A 19,657-nucleotide genomic window follows, 5' to 3' on the forward strand; every position below is an offset into this window, starting at 1 on the left:
GTCCCCTCCGTCCCATCCCTGCATCCGCCGCTGAGCGGGGGGGCGGACTCCTCCTCGGTGACGTCATTGCCGCGCGCTACCAGCCAGTTGGGCGGGGGGCAGAGGGTGGTGACGTCACAAGTGGGGCGGCCCGGCCGAGCGGCGTCCCAGTTCCCAACGGACAGTGTCAGCGCTCTGGGCGCGAGCCCCGCCCGCGAGGACACCCCCCCCTCCACCATCCGCGCACCAGCTCGCAGCAGCAGCGCCTCCCCCCGGCAGCGGCGCGAGCAGGGAATCCCCGGGAGCCGTCTCGCGCCGCCCACTCCTGCTGCTGCTGCTGCTGCCCGGCGGCGGGACGCGGCTGGCCCCGCCCCCCTGCTCCGGAGGGGCCCGTCCGAGCTGTAATTAAAGGGTTTTTGTCTTGCAACTTTTTCATATTTTTGGTGCAACGTTTTTACCCCCCCCCCCCCTTTGAGCCTCTCGCCAGCTGGACTCTCCGTCGGGCTCCCAGCCCGAGCAGCCCCTGACACTTCCATGGGGTGGGGGGGGTGTCCCCCGCTCCCGTGGCACTTGATGGGTCTCGGTGGCACAGCAGCGTGGATCCGGGTCCCGAGCAGCGGCTGCGTTACAGGGCTGTCTGGTTCTCTCCCCCGTGTTGTCTGCAGGCAGCCACCCGGCCAATTGGACACGGCTCTCAGCGGCACGCTGCTGCCCTCCCTGGCGATCCTCGCGGCGGGCAGGGAGAAAGCCCTGAGGCAGGCAGGTGTCAGCAATGCGAGTATCCCTCCCCACCCTGCACAGCCTGCCCGGTGCTCCGCGGCTGGGAGCAAGACGGTGCCCGGTGCTGGATCGCAGCGCAGGAGAGCTGCCCGGCCCCACCTGGCGAAAGGGACCGGGGCTGAGCTGGGCTGCAAATGAACGGGAGGGGACGGATGGAGACAGGGGACGGGACAGAGGACAGGGCTGGGGGGATGCAGGGACGGGACGGAGGGGACGGAGGGGGCAGGGACGGATGGAGACAGGGGACGGGACAGAGGACAGGGCTGGGGGGATGCAGGGACGGGACCGAGGGGACGAAGGGGGCAGGGACGGATGGAGACAGGGGACGGGACGGAGGACAGGGCTGGGGGGATGCAGGGACGGGACCGAGGGGACGAAGGGGGCAGGGACGGATGGAGAAAGGGGACGGGACAGAGGACAGGGCTGGGGGGACGCAGGGAAGGGAGTGAAGGATGGAGGGAGCCGGAGGGTGACCAGATCGCAAGCGTGAACTATCAGGCCACGTTGGTGGAGCTGGGGGGGAGACAGACAGACACAGGTGCGCAGCCCCATTGGGAGTGAGAGGCACACTGGTCCGCCTGGCCGTGTGCTACCAGCGTGCCCTTTCCTATGTGCCCTAAGGCATTCCTATGTTATTCCATAACATTCCTATGTGCCATAACATTCTTATGTGCTGAATAAGAGCACATAACATTCCTGTGTTCCCCTCCCAACACCAGGAGGGGTGTGTGTGTGCCCTTTCCTATTCTTATGTGCTGATCAGTGCTGTGGTAGCAGAACTGAAACTGAAAAGGTAGCAGGCAGGACTATGCACAAAGAGAAAAGGGATGTAGACCTGCCCTTTGTACCCTGCAGGACCTGTGGTCACAGGCCCTTCCTAATTTGGGGGGAACCAAGGAATATAAAAAGTAATCTCTTGTAAATTGAACCAATGTTGTCTGACTGCTAGAGTTAGAATCTTGATACTAATTTTTCCTAATGATTGTAAGTTATTTACAGTCACCTGGCTGGCCTTTGAGGACTGACAAATCACAGCCAGAAGCTCTTTGATTTTTGGGAAGGCCCCAGATCATTTTGCAGCTGGAGTGGGCAGCACCACTCAGGCTACCGTTGATACACTAGGACCATCACAAGTTCTTCTGCTGAGCATCCAGCATGACGTTTGACCACAAAAAGGGGCAGACAAATAGAAGAGGCAATATAGTATGTAGTGGGCTCAGAGATGAGAACAAAGGACTAATCCTAGCGTTGACACTGGCTCCCACTGTGGCCCTGGTCAAATCACATAGGCCAAAATTTCCATACTTGAGTGCCTATAGTTATGTACCTAAATCATTGACTTTAATAGGGTATTAGAGCAGTGGAAGCTACTCCAGCCATTGATCTTTTCCCATTTTGCATACTGAGGAGGGACAGTGCTTCCTTGTGTCCCCCCTTGCAAGGATTCCCAGCACCCACAAGTTACTCATGTGGGTATTGAACATAAAATTTTCCCCATGCAAAAATACATTTTGTTTTCAAACAATCCAAGGACTTAGTTGACACAGAGAATTTTTTTAGAAAAAGGGCAAAATAGCTTGACATTTCAAAAGAAATCACTGTTTAATTTTCTTTATAGTTCAAACATTATTTTAAAGGAGTTGAACTCAGATGTTTCTGAGGTTTAACAATGACTTGTATACATAGCTCCCAGAATGGAACCTGTGCAAACAAAAAATAAACAATAATAGTGTCTTTTAAATTCACTGTATTTTTAAAGACACACAGAGGAGAATCAGCCAGGCTGATTCATTGTATTTTCCCTGTGCTGATGAAGGAATTAGAGACAATAACAGAGCTTGACAAAACCAGCTAAAGCCACCAAACCAACTGGAGGGTTAAATCTATCAATCAGCAGTAAATATGAAATATAGGGGGGTGGGATCAGAAGAGGGAAGGTGCTGGGATTTTTATCCGAATGCCCTCCCTGAGTCCTATTTAGAGATTCAGGTTCTTTAACATTATAGCTGTCCCAAGTTTGCATAGTGCAATGCTTGAATGTACATGAAGAGAAAGTAGAGAGTAAGTAGTAAAGTTCTTCCAATTTTAAACTAGATGTATATTAAATTAAATCTGTGCTAATTAATCAGATGCATAAAGAGTATTTAAGACAACAGCTCAGCCCCTCTCACCCACCCTCTCTCCATCACCATTGTCAACTTTCTCTGGATGTGTTTTTATGGATAAACTGAACTGATCTGACTGGCTGAATCAAACAATAAGTTGTTCTAAACGAATCACGATGCTTCAGGTCAATAACTGTTTGGGAAACATCTGTTACTTTACTTCCAGAAAACACCATCCTGGCCACCATGGATGTAGAGGCTCTCTACACCAACATCCCACACGCTGATGGAATACAAGCTGTCAGGAACAGTATCCCTGATGATGCCACAGCACAACTGGTTGCTGAGCTCTGTGCCTTTATCCTCAGACACAACTATTTCAAATTTGATGACAATATATATCTCCAGATCAGTGGCACCGCTATGGGCACCCGCATGGCCCCACAATATGCCAATATTTTTATGGCTGACCTGGAACAACGCTTCCTCAGCTCCCGTCCACTCACGCCCTTCTCTACCTACGCTACATTGATGACATCTTCATCATCTGGACCCATGGGAAAGAGACTCTGGAAAAATTCCACCACGATTTCAACAGCTTCCACCCCACCATCAACCTCAGCCTGGACCAATCTACACGGGAGGTCCACTTCCTAGACACTACGGTGCAATTAATTGATGGACACATTAACACCACCCTATACCGAAAACCTACCGACCGCTATGCCTACCTTCATGCCTCCAGCTTCCATCCCGGGCACACCACAAGATCCATTGTCTACAGCCAAGCACTGAGGTACAACCGCATCTGCTCTAACCCCACAGACAGAGACCAACACCTACAAAATCTCCGCCAAGCATTCTCAAAACTACAGTACCCGCACGAGGAAATAAGGAGACAGATCAACAGAGCCAGACGTGTACCCAGAAGCCTCCTACTGCAAGACAAACCCAAGAAAGAAACCAACAGGACTCCACTGGCCATCACATACAGTCCCCAGCTCAAACCCCTCCAGCGCATCATCAGGGATCTACAACCCATCCTGGAGAATGATCCCACACTTTCACAGGCCTTGGGTGGCAGGCCAGTCCTCGCCCACAGACAACCTGCCAACCTGAAGCATATTCTCACCAGTAACTGCACACCGCACCATAGTAACTCTAGCTCAGGAACCAACCCATGCAACAAACCTCGATGCCAACTCTGCCCACATATCTACACCAGTAACACCATCACAGGACCTAACCAGATCAGCCACACCATCACCGGTTCATTCACCTGCATGTCCACCAATGTAATATATGCCATCATATGCCAGCAATGCCCCTCTGCTATGTACATCGGCCAAACTGGACAGTCTCTAAGGAAAAGGATAAATGGACACAAATCAGATATTAGGAATGGCAATATACAAAAACCTGTAGGAGAACACTTCAACCTCCCTGGCCACACAATAGCAGATCTTAAGGTGGCCATCCTGCAGCAAAAAAACTTCAGGACCAGACTTCAAAGAGAAACTGCTGAGCTCCAGTTCATCTGCAAATTTGACACCATCAGCTCAGGATTAAACAAAGACTGTGAATGGCTTGCCAATTACAGAACCAGTTTCTCCTCCCTTGGTTTTCACACCTCAACTGCTAGAACAGGGCCTCATCCTCCCTGATTGAACTAACCTCGTTATCTCTAGCTTGCTTCTTGCTTGCATATATAAACCTGCCCCTGGAAATTTCCACCACTTGCATCTGAAGAAGTGGGTATTCACCCACGAAAGCTCATGCTGCAGAACGTCTGTTAGTCTATAAGGTGCCACAGGATTCTTTGTTGCTTTTGTAGTTTCAGAACGGTTGGTGGCTCCTTCCCTCCAAGCCCAGGTCTGAAGGCAGGACGGCAGTGAGGGTGGCAATGCTGTGACTCTCCTACAACAACCTTTGAACTCTTCCACTCTTCCATTTTGGTGGGGAAGCCCACCAAACAACATCTCATTGAGATGGACGTGTTCCCAGGGAATGTCTCAATTACAAGGAATCAACATTTCCCAGCTGAAATAAATGTTGTGCTGGAAAACGTTCTTTTGGTGCTAAGTCCCAAGTTTGTTCTGCCTTACTGAGCTGCCTAGCATGCAAGCACATACAGAAACGCTGCCCAACATGTAACGTCACAGTATTCAATTTTAACACAACTGGAAATACATCAGAGCATCAACATTTTCTGTTTTACAAGGTCTCTCCTTTTTTGGAACCCTTGTTTCTAAAAAAGCCATGCGACACTTGAATCAAATTTCAGTGACTAATTATCATGTGTGTGGCATCATCATTAATGCGTGTTCTATTAGTTAGGTTATTGTCTTCTTTAGGAAATTTGGGGAAACAGGAGCCCTGGGAAACCCTCCTCCCCTCATACACACTGCACATTTGCTGCTACCTGGTGCTGGCTGAGCAGTAGCATTGTGACATCAGAGAGGATCCACCACTCAGCACCCCGTCCCTCCAGTTCATTTGCATACTTGCGGAGAATGAATAGCAACCTGGCTACCATGGCAAGAGCTACCTTTGATGACTGATTGCCCCCTTATTACCAGAGCATCATTACAGAAAGGAAGTTTGTAAAGAAACAGGGCCAGATGTGGATAGCCGCGATAGCCTCCTGCTGTGCTCATTTGAGTTCCTTGAAAAAGGGACCTTCACAAAAATAAGAATGGCAATAAAATATATATTGAAAAGAACAGATGAGTAAGAGCTTCATTGTTTAAACAGTACATAGAAAGAAAAAACTATTATATATTAAGAAAAAAATAAGGAAAGTAACAAACCAAAAACCCCTTCATTTAACTTTACTTAAGTTTGCTTTCATTAATAAAATAAACCATAAAATAATTAGGAAAAGAAAGTCAGGATTTTCAAAAATGATTAAAAGGTTACGAAATTTTTACGCTTCAGCTGACAGCCATTGGTTCTTGTTGTGCCATTTTTGGCTAGATCGAATTAGCCCTGCCCCGTGAAATCCGATCTCCCTGTCCTGCTGGACCCCCCAGCCAGGAGAACCCAGTAGGGGCCTCCTAGCTGTTTCTCTGCCCGGCTGGGGACAGGACTTCCTCTCCATGGGGATATCAGACGCACCTGCAGAGGCAATGCAGAAGTGAGTGTGCTGCATCAGCCCGGTGTTGGGCTCAGGGCTTTGGCCTTGGCAGCTTCTGCTCCAGTCACATCTCTGGGTGCCCGGACTCAGAGCTTCTGGCCCCCTGTGGCTGCAGCCAGGGCTGGGGCACTGGGCTCAGGACTTTCATGCCCTTCCCAACTCCTGACGGCACTCTGGGTACCTGGGCTCAGGGCTTCTGCCTGGCATCTGAAGTGAGAGCTCTGGGCTTCCCTTGCAGTTCCTTCTGGGGCTCAGGGGTCCATTTCTCTGAATGCCCCGAAAATGGTAGGAGCCGAGCTGTTCCCAAGTAATAGGTAGGAGCTGAGGTGCTACAACATGAAACCTCTCTGAGGCTCTTATCTGCTCCACAGGGACGTCTGTCTTCTCACTCAATTAGCAGTGGGAAAGGGGAAAACCCCAAGGAGGCTCCTCCTCACGCTCACAGGCTGTCGGGGGCAGAGAATTCACCCCAAGGCCACGCTTGTGAGTCTGTATCATAACACGCATGCACAACAGCACTGCACAAAGTTTATAAACGTCACCTTAACTCTGATGGTTCCTAACGTTTAAAGGCCCCCAGGGGTGCAACTTGGAGCTGGGGTACCGCTGAGCTCTCTGTCTCCCCAGCCTGGGCTCCCTCTCACACAGCTGCTGGGAGTAGATGCAGCTCGCTCCCGTCCCTGCACTCACACAAACCTTTGCACAGGCAGGGACACACCCAGCTGCAGGGACCAGGAAGCTTCTCCCCAGCTCCCCAGCCTAGGTCCCCAGTGCTGCAGCGTCTTGCCCTGGCCAAAAGCCTGACGGGATCACTTTATTACCCAGTCTGCTCCTCCCTCCAAGTGGAGAGGATCATGCACCAGTCCCTGGTCCTGAGCAGGTGCCCCAACCACATCTAGCAAAACGAAGAGTTTTAGGGGGAAATAGAACACACATTGATTAACTATGCAAAGATAGGCTTGAAGGGATTGTAAGCAATGAGCGCACAGCTCAATGCAGGTTACCCAAGAACTGAACCAAAAGAACCCTCTGCTTTGGCCTCAGCGGCAGATCTGGGGCAGTGAGAGCTGAATTCCAGACTCACTTTCCTGCTCAGCCGCAGCTCTTTCCCCCAGGTCTCTCCCCTTGCCGGCAGGCTCCGGCTCAGCGGCTGGCTCCAGCCACCGCAGAGTCTGAACCCTCCCTGCCCCTCAGAGCTGGGCACAAAGGGGCCTAATGCAGATCTCTCCCCCATACAGACCCGGCTGGGGCAGCAGCAGCAGCAGCAGCCCAGGCACCCACCGGCCCCTGAGTAGCCCCCACACTCCAAATGCCCTGCACCGCACACACCCGCCGGCCTCACAGCTCCTCCCCACCCTCCCATGGTCTCATGGGCTCATAGACTCGAAGGTCAGAAGGGACCATAATGATCATCTAGTCCCACCTCCTTCACAACGCAGGCCACACAATCTCACCCATCCACTTCTATAGCAAACCCCTAACCTATGTCTGACTTACTGAACTCCTCAAATTGTGCTTTGAAGACCTCAAGCTGCAGAGAATCCTCTAGCAAGTGACCAGTGCCCCATGCTGCAGAGGAAGGCGAGAAACCTCCAGGGCCTCTGCCAATCTGCCCTGGAGGAAAATTCCTTCCCGACCCCAAAGATGCTGATCACTTAAACCCTTAGCATGTGGGCAAGACTCACCAGCCAGCACCCACGAGAGAATTCTCTGCAGTAACTCACATCCCAACCCATCTAACATCCCATCCAGACCACTGGGCATACTTACCTGCTGAGAATCAAAGATCAATTGCCAAATTCATTGCCAAAATTAGGCTAGCCCATCATACCATCCCCTCCATAAACGTATTAAGCGTAGTCTTGAAGCCAGATATGTCTTTTGCCCCCAATACTCCCCTTGGAAGGCAAGTCTAAACTCCCTAGTGTCCACTTGATAGCCACTGGTTCTTCTTCTTCTGCACAGCATCGCTCGTGGAGAACAAGGACCTGCACATCTACAGTCGTACTCTATCTTTGTTTCAAGAATGAAAACAAACTAGCGCCTCAGGGGACCGGAACGGATTTCAGCTGATGGACAGCTTTCCTCAGTGTTTGTACATTTTAACAGGAATATATTGAATGATGAAATTCATTTCACGTCCCCGTTCAGCGGAACTCCTGAACATACAGGAGATGGATATGAAAATATAGATCACTTAAAAAAGAGGACATGTAAGAGAGCAGCTGGACTTGAACCAGAAACCTCTCGATCCACCCTCAAATGCACCACCACTGAGTTCCCTGAGGCAGCTGAGTGTTGGAGCCAGTGATCTTGAAGAGTATGAAGGGGACACTTATTTCAAAGAGCTTCTCTTCCATTCCCAGACATGAGTGGTTTTAAAAATGGAGTTTCATTACATTTTCTATGTGCATGTAAACACCACAGCTTGCACAATCCCCACAACTGCTCAGTCTCACCAGAGCACAATAACTTTGGAGGCCCCACACCCAGCTACCCAGCTCTGCGGCCTTTAACCTCTTCAGCAGTTCTCCAATGCCTTAAAGCCACAGGGCACAGCATGGAATTTGACCCCATTAATCCTAAATCAATTTGGATGAAAAATCTTTGCAAAAATATTTTGTTTTCCAAACCAAAAGCATCTCCCGTTTGTGGCGTCCCCTTAAACTGTCTCTTCGCACACAAAGAGGAGACACTTCAATTTGGAAACGAGATAAGATGCTTCAGTCAGGGTAAGCAGTTGCTCCCCTTCATGATTGAAAGATCATAAAATGCCAGTAAAATTGACTTTCAGCCCTTACACAGCAGACCCCACTGACGGCATCTCCCCGGGGCCGGGTGGAGCCAGCTCACCTTATCAAACCTTCCCATACCCGTGGGAACGGGAAAGTGCGAAGCTGCAGCGCCACCTAGCGGCCACAGGACAAATCGCCGGCTGCTGCACCTGTGGGCACTGGGAGTTCGCTTAACATGGAAAGCTGCCTAATGCAAGGTTGGCAAAACGGGGGTCTGCTGCACTAGATCATCATCTGCAATGACTCAACCCGATAGGACACCTCCTGTGCTACGCTGCTACTAGTGACCCTCTCAAACAGGTCCCCATAGCTCCCCAGCCTCCCCCCACCAGGAGGCAGCTAGGAGAGGCTTGTTACACTGCTCTACAGCCAAAATGCTTCTGAAATAAATGGAGTCCAACTTTACTAATTCTGGGTCACTGAGAACGAAAATGATGCTTAAAATTCTTGATTGGCTCTAGTTTTCAAGATATGCTATTGAGTCAGTATTTATGACCCTTGACTTGGGAATGGGGGAGGATAAGTGAGTTATAAAGGGACGGGATCTCAATTTAAACCAGTAATGACTAAACTACATCTTTGACTGGATCTATGAATAAATCTATGAATGGCTTTGGACAGTACTTGCTTTTTAGGCAAAACAATGAAGGATACAGTCTGAAGCTGGTATTGCCTCATACATGATATGAATTGCATCATGTTATTCCTAGAAGTCATGGATGATGCAATCATAATGAAGCTGAACCAATTGCCCTATATCAGCTCTAGAAATCATACAGTGTCTTGCTCTCTTATTTGTCAGTGTTTGATTTTGCAAAGGGACCCATTTCTCTTTAGCCAAAGTGAGCAGAGATGCCTCGTACTTGTGTGAACAGTGCAGATAACTTGTGCTATGTTTGTGGTGAAGTGACTTTTGCATCACAAAAGTGCAGTATAAACACTATGGTTAAGAAAGCCTATCACTTTTCTTTTGGCTGCAAAATTGGAGATCAGGTGTGTGTTGGAATCAATGAGTGTGGCAATCTCAGTGAACCGACGGAGGGTGACGGTGGTCAGAGAGAGACAACGGAAGGTTAAAGGGGCAACGATGGGCATAACGATGATGATTGTGTTGTATTTCATTCCTTAGATCTGGTGCCACGGCCGTCCCTTTAGCCTTGTAGTTTACCAAGAGTAAAACTAAATATCTGTTGAGATACAAGGGAGAGTCTGTGTCCATTCCTGCTAGCTGCACAGGGGTTTGACATTGCTGCTTCCAATCCTCCGGCTCTGCCGAGACAAGGAACAATTCAGGCGGTCACTGAACTGAAGGAGGGAGATGATTTTCTGACAGGAGGGACGGCTCCTCTTAAAGGTGTTTGGCAGGCAGCCTCCTTCCCAGGTCTGTCCCGACAACACCCAGTTGAAAAGGGACTGTCCTCAGCCCTCCTCAGCCCGGTGAAAACGAGCGAGTGAGTGAGCGTGGGGGAGAGCGAGCGACGGAGGGAGATGGATTGAGGGGGCCGGGACCTCGGTGAAGGGGCAGGATGAGGGTGTTCGGTTTTGTGGGTTCAGAAAGTTGGCAACCTCAGATCCAGGGGAAACAACTCAAACACCCAATGAGTCTGGCCAGGAGCAGGACATCAGCTTTGAGGGGAGGGGTGGGTGTGGCAGTGACATCACAAAGGCCTTTTGCAGGAACTCGGCCTATTGGGCAAAGGTGGTGGGGAGCGGGTGACCTCACAGAGAGACCCCGACATCAGCCGGGCAGGACAGAGGTGCAGGGCCAGGCCAGTCTCTGAGACCTCCCGGCTTTGCTGCCGCAAGTCACCTTCGCGAGGTCTCTCCTCGAGGGCTGAGAGAGAATTAGGATTCAGAGTTGTGAGCATAAGGAGGAACCTCTGTGGAGTTATCTCCTTTCCTACCACTGATTGTGCCAAAAACAAACTTCCCTTTGAGAAGGTAAGAGGCTCAGAGAGGTTTGGAACCTGTTCCGTCTGATCCACCTGGCGCAGGCAGCATTCTAGGCACAGACAGCGCTGGCTTCAGGTGGCAGAATTTGATTTCCTCTTTAGGTTTTTATGATTGGAATCCCTGGGGACATTGGGGTGTATCCTTTTTGGTTTATCTTTTCCTCTTTCCTCCCTCCTTTCTCCTCTTCTCTTGCTTCTTTTTTCCCTTTTCCAGCTTCCCTCCCTCTACCTAGGAGGGACGGGTCTGGAGTGCGGGCAGGGGAGGGGTATTGCTCTCATTGCGGGAGGTCCTCACCAAGAGGTGGGTCTGGGTCTGAGAGTGATCCCCTCTGATGGTGTCCTGGGCCGTCCTTTGGGACATCTGGTGAGACCCCTCAGCCTCCTGCCCCTCAGAGTCTCAGTGCTGATTGGCTGAGCAGGGGGCTATCGACACCAAGGAGACTCAGGTCAGTTTGGTCTCTTTTCAAATCAGGCAAATAAGTCACAACCAATCCAATGTATGGAATTAGTCTTGCTGCTTCTCTCCATTAATTGTCTCTTGGCAGGTCTTGATTTTCAGTAATGTCCTAGGTCTTCTAAAATACTTGCTGAATAATTACTATGAACCACTGTTGGTCTCTAGCTCACTTGAGGGCACTTTATTCTGATCACTCAATGTGTGAAATTCAAGATGTGAGAGAGAGGCTGAAAGTCAGGAGCAGTGTTTCCTCTAATTTGTTATGTCCATGTGTGGAATGAATTTTGTTTTGGGCACAAATATGGAGGTGAGGTGTGACACATCACCTGCATATTGCGCTCCTTACAAAATTCATTCTGCACATGGATGGTGTGTGGCAGGGGTAAGGCTGAAAGGTTTGGAGTGTGGGAGAGGCTCGGGGGTTGGGGCGCAGTGATGTGAGGGCTCCGGCTGGGGTGCAGGCTCTGGAGTGGGGCTAGCGATGAGGGTCTCAGCATTGGAGCAGAGGGTAGGGGCGCAGGGGGTGAGGGCTCTGGGGTGGGGCTGGGAATGAGGAGATTGGGGAGCAGGTTGCCCCAGGGAGAAAGAACTGCCCCCTCCAGCCCTCTCTCCCCACAGAAGCTCAGGGCCAGATGAGAGGGCACCTGTCTCCAAGCCGCAGCAGCGCCGGTGGGGCTGGCTTGGGACTGAGGGAGGCAACAGGATTTATTTTTCCGAAGTCAAAAGGAGGAAGGGATGGAGTTATGCTTCAGTATTTACCTCATAAACTTATTCCTGTCTAACCTACAGGACACTATGGGAATAAGACACTATGTCATGTGGTGACATCAAAAGAGCAGAGGATGTGAGAACTACAGCAACTGAGAGGGTGGGGGATTTAGAGTCGGATTGTTTCAAATGCTGCATTTTTCGGCTGACATTTAACAGCAACGCTTAGCTAACACAATGGAGAAAGGAATTCTCTGCTAAAGATTCAACTTGCCCCTTTGGCCAACTCTGCCCCTTCCCTGACCGGAGTGTGCTCAGAACAGCCCCACCTCCCCCCGCACACACACACACACACACAAGCCCACAGCTGGGCACCCAGCACAAAGCCAGGGAAGTGGTTGCTTGGCTTGTTTTACTTTTTGCTTTGCAGAAGGTTTTTTCAAAAGCATTTTCTGCTCCTGTTCCCCATGGTGAGGAAGCAGATGGTTGTGGGGAAGGGAACCTGAGAGCGGTGGAGCCGGGGCAGTGGGGGGGGGGAGTTGGGAGAGGCTGAAGAGGGCAACGGGAGGCTGGAGGTGACTGGGGCAATGGGGGAAAGGGAACAGTTTGGAGGAGGCTGAAGGGGGAGATGGGGGACCGGACATTTGGGGGCTAAAGGGGGCAATGGGGAAGTTGGGGAGGCTGAAGAGGGTGATGGGGAAGTTGGGGAGGCTAAAGGGAGCACTGGGGGAAGTTGGGGGAGGCTGAAGGGGGCAATGGGTTGAAGGAGGCCGGAGCCGAGAGGCTGGTGGGGGGCTGCTCGTCCCCACGGGAGGGGCGGAGGAAGAGGAGCTGCCCTTCTTTCTGAAGCTGTTTCCTGTTAGATCTTGCAACTTCACTGTTCCTGAGCAGGGTCCTGTGATGAAAAGGAAACTAGAGATTCGTGGTCCTGCTTTCAGCAGGGCTTAGGCTAGATGAGCTCCTGGGGTCTCTTCCAACCCTCATTGTCTAGGATTCTGTGTTTCTATGGAGGACAGGTCCATCAATGGCTGTTGGCCAGGGTGGGCAGGGATGGTGCCCCTAACCTCTGTCTGTCAGAAGCTGGGAATTGGGCGACAGGGGATGGCTCCCTGGATGATTCCTGTCTGTTCATTCCCTCTGGGGCACCTGGCACCGGCCGCTATCGGCCGACAGGACACTGGGCTAGATGGAGCTTTGGTTTGACCCAGTCTGGCCGGTCTTCTCTTCTAATGCTCTTCTCACATGCTCAGTAACAGCTGCAAGCTGCTGCCCTCACGCGCCATCAGAATCTGCTCCCTGCAATCAAAGGCCGGAAAATCCCCCTGAAGCGGGGAAATCGGAGGGGCAGGATGGGCAGAGGGACAAAACTGGGACAGGATCAGGGGTTCAGACGGGGGCTGCCCTGCCAGGTAGGTGCAGAAGGGAAAACCCCCAGCTAGAGGGAGGCAGAGGGGATAGAAGTCCCCACAGATGGGGTGAGCCGGCAGCAGCAGTTCCAAACCAGGGTGTGGTGGATGGTAGAAGGACTCGTGTTCCTCGCAGGATGGTCCATCTCAGCCCCCCCTCCCCAGGGCTGTGGTGTTAAAGGCCCCGAGTGGCCCAGTGCCCAGGCTCCACTGCTCTGCTCTAGCTGAAATGGTGACTGAGCTGCCAAGGGAGATGTGATTCAGGGAAATAGTTTAAACCTCCCTCCCCCCATCCCCTCATCATAAAGCAAACTGATACTTTTAGACGTGTTTACGCCGTTTCAAAGAATTCCTGGCCAGTTTCCGTCTCGGTAACATGTCTGCTTGGAGCCTCAGAGTAGCTCAAGATTTGTCTTATCTGCTGCTCTGATTGCCTGAGTTAGTCTCCTGTCCTGAGCTCCTGGAGTTCTGCACCTTTTCATTGTTTATTTCTAGCAATGGTATTTGGATGACAGTGTCCAGTAGTTCAGGCACCCAGCTGAGAGGCAGGAATTAGGACACACCGGGGAGCTGATCCCCCTGCCCCACTCGCTCTCCTTAGTTAGCCCCAATGAACCCCCTTCAAAGGGAGAGCTGGACAGAGCCCCACCACGGCACACTGCTTCGTGCACTGACCTGAAACATGGGGGACCCTGGTTCAAATCCTTTCTCCCTTGTGGACAGTGGCGGGGGGCGGGGGGCGATGCTGGCAGCCCCAGCTCATGCCGGTGGCCTCAGGCCTCCCTGAGGCACAGATCTAGCCCAAAGGCAGACTTGCCTAGGTGGCAGGATAGCCCCGAGTGCCCAAGGGGACTGTCTGTGACTCCCTGCTCAGGCTGTTCGTGTGCCTGGGGAGTTCGCTCTCGGGGGGTGGAAGCTCCCAGTCCCCATGGGGGGTGCCCTGGTGTGTAACAGTCTGCCCTGAGCTTGGTACTCACGTCCCTGAGCTACTCTCTGCAGCTGGACAGAGGGAATTGAACCTGGATCTCCCACATGGCAGGTGAGTGCTGGGAGGACAGGACCTATCTGTGAGAGAGGGGCAGGGCTAGGACACCTCCCCGTTGTCAGTGTCTCCCTGGGCGGGCTTGGCTGGCTCCCTGCCTGGGGAGCTGGTGGTTGTGAGTTGTGTTGTAAGGTGCCTGTGTCGCCCATGCATCGTACAGGGAGTTCAGGCCCCTAACTCCGCTTAGTGGATCACTGGGTTGTTCCTGTAAAAGCAGCAAAGAATCCTGTGGCACCTTATAGACTAACAGACGTTTTTGCAGCATGAGCTTTCGTGGGTGAAACAACAATTCGGTTGTTCCTGGATTTTCTCGCTGCTGAAACCAGGTCCTGTGACGCTCAGCACTGCCCCCCCTCAGTCCCGTCACGGGGTGTAGCCAGTCCGGTCTCTGCAGAGCCCAGCTGAGCAATGCCTGATTGACATGGGTGTGCACAGGAGAAGAGACAGAGCACAGGCTGGAAAGTGACACATCACAGCAAAGCCCAAACGCTCCTCCTAGGGGCACGATATTCCCTGTGGGTGCTGGGGGGACACGCTGTGATGGGATCCGCTGTGCCCCCGAACCCTCTCCAGCCTGGGCTGTCTCCCACAATGCCCTGCTAGTGACCAGCAGCAACCCCTCCAGGCGCTGTTATCCCTCGGCACAACGGCATGTGGAGCGGCTTGATTGCATGGATGCTCCCGGAGCCACTCGTGAATCCCACAGTGAGGTGCCCGCCAGATCCCCCCAGCTCCCAGCACTGCGCCTCAGGAATATGCTGTGTGTGTTAGTAATTGGTTCCCCACTTCCCCACTGGAAAGTGGAGCTACACCAGGAACGTGCGGTCTGTGGTGTCGTGGTTTGGGTGGGTTATTGGAGGAGCGGGGAGGACTAGTCTATGGCAGAAGCCTGCGATTTGCCTTGCCTGCCCGGCTTGCGCTTTTGGCTTCACTTTTGGTTTTTGATTTTTTTCCTCCACTGTCATCAGTTCATCCCTTCCCACTGAACTGCCCAGTGCCTGGCTCGGAGGTGGAGGCAGGAGGAGAGAGACAAGAGTGAGATTTCAGCATCTCCAGTAGCCCCAACAAACACTGTGGGGTTTTAATTCATAGCTGTTGTCGGTCTGGGGGAGACCCTGGTGCACCAGCGGGGGAGGGTGTCTGATGTGGTTGGTGGTCTGGCTGGGGGCAGACATTGCATCCCCTTTCCCACTGCTAATTGAATGAGAAGACAGACGTCCCTGTGGAGCAGATAAGAGCCTCAGAGAGGTTTCATGTTGTTGTTTCATGTTGTCCTAGGTTTCCTTCCTATGGACTGCATCACCAAGTGGAATTCATGGCAAACCATTGCCATTATGCAGTAAAACATCTTTAAGACTTCGTCTTCGATGAATCAATGAACAGTCTCCACTCATGTGGATTGTGAAAGATGTTGCAATGTCCTGGTGAAATCGCTCGCCCAAAACTGTGGAGCTGCAGTAGTGCTGGGGCAGTGATCCCCACCAGTGACCTGGGCCATCCTTTGAGCTCTCTGGTGAGACCCCTCAGCCTTCCATCCTCAGTCTCTACCCTGATTGTCTGAGCAGGGCGTTAATGACAGGGAGGAGACACAAGGCCTTTTTGTTCTCTTTTAAGACCAAGTAAATAAGTCATAACCAGTTATATGTTTCATGGATTGTGCTGCTTCTCTGCATTAATTGTCTCTGAGCAGTTCATGATTCTCTCTAACATTGCAGTTCTCCTCAAATACTGGCTGAATAATTACTGTGCACACTTGTTGGACTGGAGCTCATCTAAGAGCACTTTATTGAGGTCATTCAATGTATGAATTTCAAGATCCGATGGTTAATTTAAAAATCAGGTCTCTGGGGGTCCTATTCCCAATTCAGCCATTGACTGGCTTTGTGACCTAAGACAAGTCAATTCTCCTTTTTCAGCCTGAGCGTCTCCCTCTTTCAAGTAGGGATAATAATGATCCGCTCCTACCTACCTCAACACACTCACTCTTCCCCAACATACACACACTGTCTCTCCCCACACACAAACAGTCTCCACACTGCAGCTGAAAAGCAGCTGGCAATCTAGTAGGACGACCCTGGAACAATGGGATAGAGAAACCTTCATCACTGAAAGTGCAGCCACAAAGACACCACACACCAGCTTCCCCTAGCTGGCAAGAATCAAACCTCCACAGAAAGATCCCTATGGTATCGTAGGCCAGCTTCCTAAGGCCTCAGCCTCAACCACTTAACACAGGGGCCTTTCTACACTCTGGTTCTGTTCTAACGGAAGGATCATTTCCAAGTGTTCGCTCAGACCAGCTTGCCCAGCACTCTCACTGCTGTGCATCTCTGTATGTGTGGCCATGGCTGAACAGCAAGAATTCCTGCCCATTTCCCTTCTGGCTGGAGCATGGTTAGAGTGTGTTTGTGGTTAATGATTTTGCTGTAGATTGTTGGCTTCCTGCTTTGGCAATTCAGACAGTCCCTTTTCCCAACATATCTCCAGCACATCAGTCCCTGGCTGAGTCTCCTGGGCAGTGGAAAACATCCCTTGTTTGGTGCTGCCAAGGGGATCGTGCATAGCTGAGATGTCTCTCGGCTTGGATCAAAGGGGAATGTTGGATGGAATTTATCACACAACCCTCCCTGCTCCGCAGAGCCCCATGGGGAGAATGTAGAGAAGGGGGAGTCATTCCTCCCCTGCACTCCCAGAAGAGTTGCTAGGACTCCTTCCTGCCAGCTACTCACCCCTGGATTCATCCTTAGCTCCTAGGATCTTTCTGCTCCAAAGGCTCCATAGTCCTGGGGTGGGGTGGGTGTCACTGCACAGTCTGAAACACAAGAGAAGTTTCTGGAATTGAAGGAAGGAGCAGAAAATGGAGAGGAAAGAAAAAGAGAGAAAATGCCTCGTCTCTCTCCCCTCTCCCCCCCCCCCCCCAATCAGGAAATGTTACCAAGGACCAGCGTTAGGGGAAATGGTGCCCTGGGCAAAACTTGTACTTTGGCAAAGTTCTTGGTTCAGGCTTGTAGCAGTGATGGAATAAACTGCAGGTTCAAATCAAGTCTCTGGAGTACATCCACAACTGGGATGGGCCATTCAGTCCTTTGTACAGAGCTTCAGTTTGTAGCCAAGTCCCTCCAGAAGTATGAAGCAGGACTGAAGACAAGATGGAGATGAGGCATCAGTCTTTTATAGTCTCTTGCCATGTGGTCTTTGCTTTCTTTGTCCCAAGGACACTCTATCCAGCACGCGACATAGAAAAACCTTAGAGTTCTGTCCATAGGCAGGTCCCTGCACACCTTGCTGAGCCACAAGGCATATCTGCCTTCTCTCAATGGGTCAGTTGTATAGCTGATGGTCTTTAATGGGCCATCAAGCAGGCTAGGCAGAGCTGACACCAATTTGTCTGGCTGGGGTGTTCCCCAGAAGCATAGCACAAGTTGGAAATACAGGCAGCATAGAGCCAATATTCATAATGTCAACTACAAAAATGATACATATCTAGAGATAGCATAATTATAATCAGCCAATCATAACCTCTCCATAGACCCTTTATGTGACCACCTTTATACAATATTGGCTGCAAATATAGAACAGTGGTGGCAACGGTGATCTATACAGTTACAGATTATGTCAATAACGTCACAGGAGGTGACATGGTATCAGTGAGACTGATACTGGAATACTGCCTCCAGTTTTGGTGTCCTCATTTGAAAACGATGGTGTGAAATTGGAGTTGAGGCAGCAAAGAGCCACCAAAGGTTCTGAGGGCTGGAGAAAAATGCCTTCTAGTGAGCTATTGAAAGAGCTCAACCTGTTTAGCTTCTCAAAAGAAGATTGAAAGGTGACTTCACTGAAACGTTGAAGTGCCTGAATGGAGAGAAAAGATTGGCTATTAAAGGGCTCTTTAATGTAGCAGAGAAAGGCATAAAAAAAGCCAATGGCTGGAAGGTGAAAAGAGACAAATTCATATTACAATTAAGGCACAAATATTCAACAGTGAGGATGATTCACCACAGGAACAGGCTACCAAGGAAATTGGTGCATTCTCCATCTTGTGACGTCATTTCATGAAGACTAGATGCCTTTCTGGAATGTGTTTACCCCAAAAGTAGCTAGTGTGTCATACAGGAGGCCTGTGATATGCAGGTGTCAGATTAGATGCTCTAATGGTCTCTTCTGGCAATAAAGTCGACTAGTTTCTTTAGAACTGAGTGTAGCATAGGGAGCAGGGTCTGATGTTTTCCTGTCTAGCCGGCTTGCTTCCTAGAACGAATGCTCCTTGAGTGGGGTGATCCACAGGGAGTAGCTCAAACCTCCAAAGTGCCTGGCCAGGGGCAGGACATTAGCCCAGCAAGGGAGGGGTGTGGCAGTGACATCACAAAGGCCTTTTGCAGGACCTCAGACTATTGGTCAAAGGTGGTGGGGAGGTGGTGACCTCACAGAGAGATGCTGACATCAGCCAGGCAGGACAGGGGCGAGGGGCCAGGGAAACCTCAGAGACCCTCTGGCTTTGCTTTAGCAAGTCTCCTTCTCCAGGTCTCTCTTTGAGGACTGGGGGAATATTGGGGTTCACGTACCTGAGCGCCAGGAGGAACCTCTTTCGAGTTTTCTCCTTCCCTTTTAGTGATTTTACTTGAAAACAGCCGACCCTGTTTAGAAGGTAAGAGCCTCCTCGAGGTTTGAAACTGTTCAGTCTGATCCATCTGGTGACAGTTGAATTCATGGAAAACATGATCTTAAGGAGGCAGAATTTTATTCCAAACCTGGCATCTTGTCCCTTAGAATCACTGAGGACATTAGGGTTTGTCCATACATAAGAACATAAGAAAGGCCGTGCAGGTCAGACCAAAGGTCCATCTAGCCCAGTATCTGTCTACCGACAGTGGCCAATGCCAGGTGCCCCTGAGGGAGTGAACCTAACAGGCAATGATCAAGTGATCTCTCTCCTGCCATCCATCTCCATCCTCTGACGAACAGAGGCTAGGGACACCATTCTTACCCATCCTTGACTGGAGATTTGTAATGGGAATCACTAGGAGAGGAATGATCCTGGGGAAGTCAATGCCCAGCCTCCCAACCCTGCTCCTTTGGCCTTGTTTAATGAACAGATGAAAGATAAGAGCATTGTACTCAATACGTTCAGTGTCCATACAATCTCGGTGCACACTGGATTTGAAAGTTGTCCTTCTTCATCCACGAGTGTCCATTTGAAATCAGAGGATTTATAATGCCCCATGGGCTACTTCCCTGTGATACACAGGGTCACAAACATCGTGGTGAATAGGACAGATGACTAAGTAATCACAGTGGGT

This window comes from Mauremys reevesii, linkage group 17, assembly GCF_016161935.1.
Source record: "Mauremys reevesii isolate NIE-2019 linkage group 17, ASM1616193v1, whole genome shotgun sequence".
NCBI classification, from domain to species: domain Eukaryota; kingdom Metazoa; phylum Chordata; order Testudines; family Geoemydidae; genus Mauremys; species Mauremys reevesii.